The 6,759-nt window shown below is 49.6% G+C and overlaps 1 pseudogene; it reads left to right on the plus strand.

Annotated features, from left to right (window-relative positions):
- The first annotated feature begins 2,592 nt into the window (after positions 1-2,592).
- LOC137369492 (U2 spliceosomal RNA) lies at positions 2,593-2,701 on the plus strand (annotated as a pseudogene).
- The last annotated feature ends 4,058 nt before the right edge of the window (positions 2,702-6,759 follow it).

Raw genomic sequence — 6,759 nt, forward strand, 5'->3', positions numbered from 1 at the left:
GAAGGTAGCATCATCAGAGCAGATGCCACCTCCAGCGTGATGCCACTACCAGTCGCATCTTCCCCTCCCTTCCCCTGTCAGCATTCCGAAGGGATCGTTCCCTCCGCGACACCCTGGTCCACCTCTCCATTACCCCCACCACCTCGTCCCCGTCCCATGGCACCTTCCCCTGCAATCGCAGGAGGTGTAATACCTGCCCATTTACCTCCTCTCTCCTCACTATCCCAGGCCCCAAACACTCCTTTCAGGTGAAGCAGCGATTTACTTGTACTTCTTTCAATGTAGTATACTGTATTCGCTGCTCACAGTGTGGTCTCCTCTACATTGGGGAGACCAAGCGCAGACTGGGTGACCGCTTTGCGGAACATCTCCGCTCAGTCCGCAAGCAGGACCCTGAGCTTCCGGTTGCTTGCCATTTCAACACTCCCCCCTGCTCTCATGCTCACATCTCTGTCCTGGGATTGCTGCAGTGTTCCAGTGAACATCAACGCAAGCTCGAGGAACAGCATCTCATTTACCGATTAGGCACACTGCAGCCTGCCGGACTGAACATTGAGTTCAATAATTTCAGAGCATGACAGCCCCCCCATTTTACTTTCATTTTTAGTTATTTTTTCTTCCTTTTTTTACATTCCTTCTTACATTTTTTACAATTTTTTTTTGCATTTATTTCATTTCATCTTAGTTTGTTCAGTTTGCTTACCCATTGTTTTTTTCAGGTTGTTTTTCTTCAGGTTTGCACTTGCTGCTGTTCAATATTCAGTGTATTCACACCTAATCTGTACTAATGCTTTGTCTTTCAACACACCATTAACATATTGTTTGCCTTTGCTCCGTGACCTTTTGGTCAGCTATGTGGCCTGGTCCAATCTACACCTTCTCCTTTGTTATCTCTTGCCCCACCCCCACCTCACTTGTTTATAATCTGTGACTTTTCTAATATTTGTCAGTTCCGAAGAAGGGTCACTGACCCGAAACGTTAACTCTGCTTCTCTTTCCACAGATGCTGCCAGACCTGCTGAGTGATTCCAGCATTTCTTGTTTTTGTTTTAGATTTCCAGCATCCGCAGTATTTTGCTTTTATTTCAATATTTTGACATCTTGGCCAGGGTCACAATACTCCAAAGCGTTGTTGATGATTAGTCAACCAGCCCAGTTCATTTATGGGATCTAGGAGAAGAGACCTGTCAGTGTGCTTGCTCCCTGATAAACCAACAAGCCAGACAAGCAGCAGGAGGAATGCTGGTAATCTGCATAGTTTTCGCTGTAAAACTTCAGTAATATCCCTGTGCATGCTTTAGTTCCTTAAGCTTCGGTTATTGTCAACCTATACCTAAATTGTCTGACTTTGTGTAAGTCGAGTATGTTTCTACAGGAAGAGAATGTGCACTGGAAATCAGGGAAACAGAAACTACCTAGGTGGATTTTTCTGTAGTTTGGAGATGCTTTTTAATACCACTAAATATTTCAGTGAGTATTTCTGCTTAAATGTCAAATTATTCCAAAAGTAAAAAAAATGATAGAACTCATGTGACATACGGAGATAGTAGAAATGCATTTGCGGCAAAACAAAATAATTTTCAATATTCTTCACTATGAATTGGTAACAGTTAGTGGAGAAAGATAATTCTTATTAAAGCTATTTCAATGGGAGCTATTCAGACAGTGCCAGCTTGTCACAAAGTCACTAACAATAAGCAACAAGATTTGCATACATCCGTACCTTGATTGGAGGATGCCAAAGATAATTATCAGCAATAAAAACAAGAAATGCTGGAATCACTCAGCAGGTCTGGCAGCATCTGTGGAAAGAGAAGCAGAGTTAACGTTTCGGGTCAGTGACCCTTCTTCGGAACTCCGAAGAAGGGTCACTGACCCGAAACGTTAACTCTGCTTCTCTTTCCACAGATGCTGCCAGACCTGCTGAGTGATTCCAGCATTTCTTGTTTTTATTTCAGATTTCCAGCATCCGCAGTATTTTGCTGCTATAATTATCAGCAATCCTGGAGCCATGAAACCAGTGTCTTGGGTGTGTTTTTTTCTTGCACTTATTCTTTCTGAGCCTGTTTATCTATTTCTAGTTATTAATTAGCCTGAGAATGAATGATGCTATCGAGTTGAGCCATATGCAGCATGTAAGTCTCAAGCTGGGTAATAACAGCATTCTGAAGAAGGGTTCTGCTCAAAATGTTAGCTTGTGTTTTCTCCCTACAGATGCTGTGACTTCTCTCTATTTCCAGTGTTTTCTGTTTCGATTTCAGATTTTCAGCATTTACATTTTGTTTTCTTTTTATGCTATGTGGTTGTTTAGTTTAGTTTAGTTTAGAGATACAGCACTGAAACAGGCCCTTCTGCTTGAACAGTAAATCAGCTGCTTTGTTAAATGGCTACATGTGCAGACTGTTAAACAGCTTTTGGCTTCTATAACAGTGTAGCATGCATTCCACCTAAACATGGAGAGAAAATGTTGTGCCAAAAATAGAAACTAAATATGTGGCTAAGGTGGCGTGAGCTATGACTGGGGATGATTGGCTAGGAGATACTCTGAAACTTGGCTTTGTGGGCCTAAAATAGATGGGATGTTGATCTACCTTAAAGTCTCGGCCTTTTGGCTAAGATCAAGTGTAGTATCTGTTCTTATCAGTGCTTACTTGGTTGAGAAGAGACCATGATCATTGCCTTTTGATCCTGGGTAGGCTTTGAGTAAAATGGCGATAACCAATCTTCGAGCTTCAGGCCTGGGAGTGCGCAACACCGTTCGGGTGGTCGAGAAGGACAAGGAAGGAAATGCACCGGTCGATCGCACCTTCTTCATCAAGAAAATCCTCCTCGAGTGCTGTGGATTTCAAGCTGTGGACGTCTTCTGCCTGCAGGATTTCCCCAGCAGTGGATATTTCGACGTGACGTTCCGGAACGTGGCGGGATGCATCAAGTTCCTGAAGGCGTTCAAGGAGAAAGGGGACCGGGCGCCACTGTCGATCCTCACAGCGGAGCCGCTCTTCACGCTTCCGTTACAACGGGACCGGGTGGTGACGATTCACCTCTACAACCCCCATGTTCCGGTGGTGGATGTACTCACCTTTCTCGCCAGGTACGTCGAGGTGGCCGGCAGCAGCACTAATGTCAAGGACCCCTTTGGGATTTGGACCAGCAAGCGGCAGGTCAAGGTGACCTTGAAGGTTGATCCCAGTGGAGCCATCATCCACCCTCCCTCCAGCTTCGCTGTCGGGGGAAGTCGAGGCTTCTTGGTCTACGCTGGGCAGCCCAGAGTTTGCTGCACTTGTGGCAAATCTGGTCACGTGGCAGCTAACTGCAGCACGGTTGTTTGCAAGAACTGCAAAGAGGAAGGCCATCAGACCAAGGACTGTAAGCAGACTAAGTGTTGCAACTTGTGCGGTGCGGCAGGCCATCTCTACAAAACCTGCCCCAAACGCTGCCTCAGTTATGCTCAGGCAGCAAGGTCCAAGAAAAGGCCGGGAGAAGGTTCGGCGAAGGCATCCGGTGTTCGAAAGGAGACCAGCAACCTTCTCCGCAGTGAGGAACTTCAACCTGAGAAGGAGAAGGAAAGGGAGGCAGCTGAAACCAGCGACCCAGCACCTACCCTGCGCCCGGAAACCCCTCCTCCACAGACAGAATCAATGGAGGAGGAGGCAGCAGATGGACAAACAGGTCAGTGGCAAGTGGTCCAGAGGAAAACCACAAAGAAAAAACATCCAAAAGCGGAACAGGCCACCACCCAAACCAGTGGCAAGAGGAGGCTACCTTCTGAAACAGACTACAACAGCTCCTCTTCACTGGACGGGGAAATGCTGGAACAACAGCCCCTTCAAAAGAAGCGGCAGAACTCCAAGGAGATGGAAGATAAAGCATCCCAGCCCCTGGGCACGGGAAGCTGTGATGGGCCTGGCATGCCCCAACCCCAAAGCGCCACACGTAATGACGTGGCCAACGCATCCCAGCTCCGGGACACTAGCAAGGACAAATGGTATGGGAAACAACAACTAACTTTAAAAAATGGGTGTAAAGATTGCTTCCATTAATGTGCGGAGCATTAAATCTACTACGCGATGTGTTTCAACCTTGGATTACCTCGCCAAGGTCAAAGCTGACCTACTGTTTCTGCAGGAGTGTGGAATACCACACCTCAGCACCCACAGGCAGTGGTCACGATGGTGGTCCCACGGGCCATCGATCTGGTCGGGGGGTAATGATTGCCATTCCTCCGGCCTGGGTATTCTGCTGCGGGGAGGTAACTTCACCATCTCCGAAGTTAAGGAGGTGGTGGGCGGTCGCCTCCTTGTAGCAGACGTGATGTACAAAAACGCTCTGCTCCGGTTGATCAACGTGTACGCCCCGGTACAACGCAGCGAGCGGCTGACCGTCTTCCAGCAGCTCCCACTGCTGCTGGCGATGTCCAGGCCGGTCATCCTAGGCGGTGACTTCAACTGCATCATCGATGCGGCTGGACGATCCGGCAGTGACGACAGCAAACTGGACGCTATGTCCAGATTCCTAATAGAAACAGTTAAAGATGCCAAACTGCACGACGTCTTCAGCAAACCTGCAGACGGAGCACAGCGCAGTTACACATGGTCAAGATCGAACGGGTCTGCCCGTTTCAGGATTGACTTCCTGTTTGTGTCCCGTGCTGTCACGGTCGGATCCAACGACGTCAAGAACGACGTTCTTCTCCGACCACTGCCTCTTACTGGCCGACTGTCACTTACAGGACGACCAGCGGGTTGGCAGAGGGACGTGGAAGCTCAATGCTACACTGCTGACCCCAGAGAACGTTGAGGAAGTCAAAAGGGATTACAAAGGTTGGAGGACCGTGAAACCCCTCTTTGAGTCTCCAGTTCACTGGTGGGAAGCGATTAAGGAGAACATCAAGAGGTTCTTCATCCACAAAGGTGTTCAGAGGGCGAGAGAGAGACAGAGGGAAATGTCCCGACTCCAGAAAAGTATGCAAAATCTGCTCCGGTTGCAGTCAATGGGGGTCGAGGTCAAGGAGGACCTCCAAGAGGTGAAGAGCCAGCAGACCTCGCTCTTTGCCAAGGAGGCCTCCAAGATCATCTTCCGGTCCAGAGTCCGCTCCATCGAGCAGGATGAGACGTGCTCGCGTTACTTCTTCCAAAAGGTACACAGAGTGAGCTCTGTTATCAGCAGCCTGAAGGAAGAAGATGGCTCGGTAACGTCTTCGCAGTCCAACATACTAAGGATCAGCAAATCCTTTTATGCTGGGCTGTATGACGCGAAGCCCACAGACAGCAGAACCTCCCAGTCCTTCCTGTCATCTATCACAGAGGTCTTAGATGACAGCAGGAGGGAGAGACTGGACAAGCCGCTAACTCTGGACGAGCTGACAAAGGCCGTCGAGTCCTTCGAGACGAGTAAAACTCCCGGAAGCGACAGCTTACCGGTCGAGTTGTACTCTGCCCTGTGGGACTGGGTCGGCCCGGACCTGCTGGAAGTATACGAGAGTATGCTCCTGGCCGGCAGCATGTCAGAATCCATGAGGAAAGGCATCATCACCCTCATTTACAAGCGGAAGGGGGAGAGGGCAGAAATCAGAAATTGGTGGCCCATCTCACTGCTTAATGTTGACTACAAGATTCTGTCCAAAGTCATAGCCAGTCGAGTCAAATCTGCTCTGGAGTTGGTGATCCACCCCGATCAGACCTGTACTGTCCCCGGCAGGAAGATCTCTGATAGTCTCGCGCTACTCAGGGATACGATCGCCTACGTGCGGGACAGGAGGGTGGACACTTGCCTCATCAGCCTGGACCAGGAGAAGGCCTTTGACAGGATATCACACACCTACATGATGGACGTGCTTTCCAAAATGGGGTTTGGGGAGGGAATCTGCAATTGGATCAAACTGCTCTACACAAACTTCAGTAGCGCAGTCTCAATCAATGGGCGGGAATCGGAAAGTTTCCCGATCCAATCTGGAGTCAGACAGGGCTGTCCTCTCTCCCCGGTCTTGTTTGTTTGCTGTATTGAACCCTTTGCTGAGTCTATTAGGAAGGATGCGAGCGTAAGAGGGGTGACAATCCCAGGCAGCGGAGGCACTCAAGTCAAAACCTCCCTGTACATGGATGACGTCACCATCTTCTGTTCGGATCCGCTGTCTGTGCGCAGACTGATGAACATCTGCGACCAGTTCGAAGGTGCTGGGGATATGGTTCGGAAGGGCCGAGGCGTGCACCAAAACCTGGGAGGAGCGAGTAGCCAAGGTACAACAAAAGTTGGGCATGTGGGGGCAGTGATCTCTTTCCATTGTGGGTAAGAACCTGGTCATCAGGTGCGAGGTGCTCACGTTGTTGCTCTACGTGGCGCAGGTCTGGCCCATACCCCACTCCTGCACTGTGGCAGTCACCCGAGCCATTTTCCGCTTCATCTGGGGATCTAAAATGGACCGGGTCCGGAAGGACACGATGTTCAAATCTCTGGATAAGGGCGGGAAAAATGTACCCAACGTGGCCCTCATCCTGATGTCCACCTTCGTGTGTGGTTGCATCAAGCTGTGTGTAGACCTCCAGTACGCAAACTCCAAGTGTCACTACGTGCTGAGGTTCTATCTGTCCCCGGTGTTGCGAAGGATGGGCCTGGTCACATAGCCGCGGAACGCTCCATCCAGTTGGACCGTGCCGTACCACCTATCCTTCGTGGAGCAGTTTCTGCGGGAAAACACCTTTGACCACCGCTCCATCAGGCAGTGGTCTGCACGGAATGTCCTCAAGGCCCTACGGGAAAAGG

The sequence above is a fragment of the Heterodontus francisci genome, chromosome 4, assembly GCF_036365525.1.
Source record: "Heterodontus francisci isolate sHetFra1 chromosome 4, sHetFra1.hap1, whole genome shotgun sequence".
Classification (NCBI taxonomy): domain Eukaryota; kingdom Metazoa; phylum Chordata; class Chondrichthyes; order Heterodontiformes; family Heterodontidae; genus Heterodontus; species Heterodontus francisci.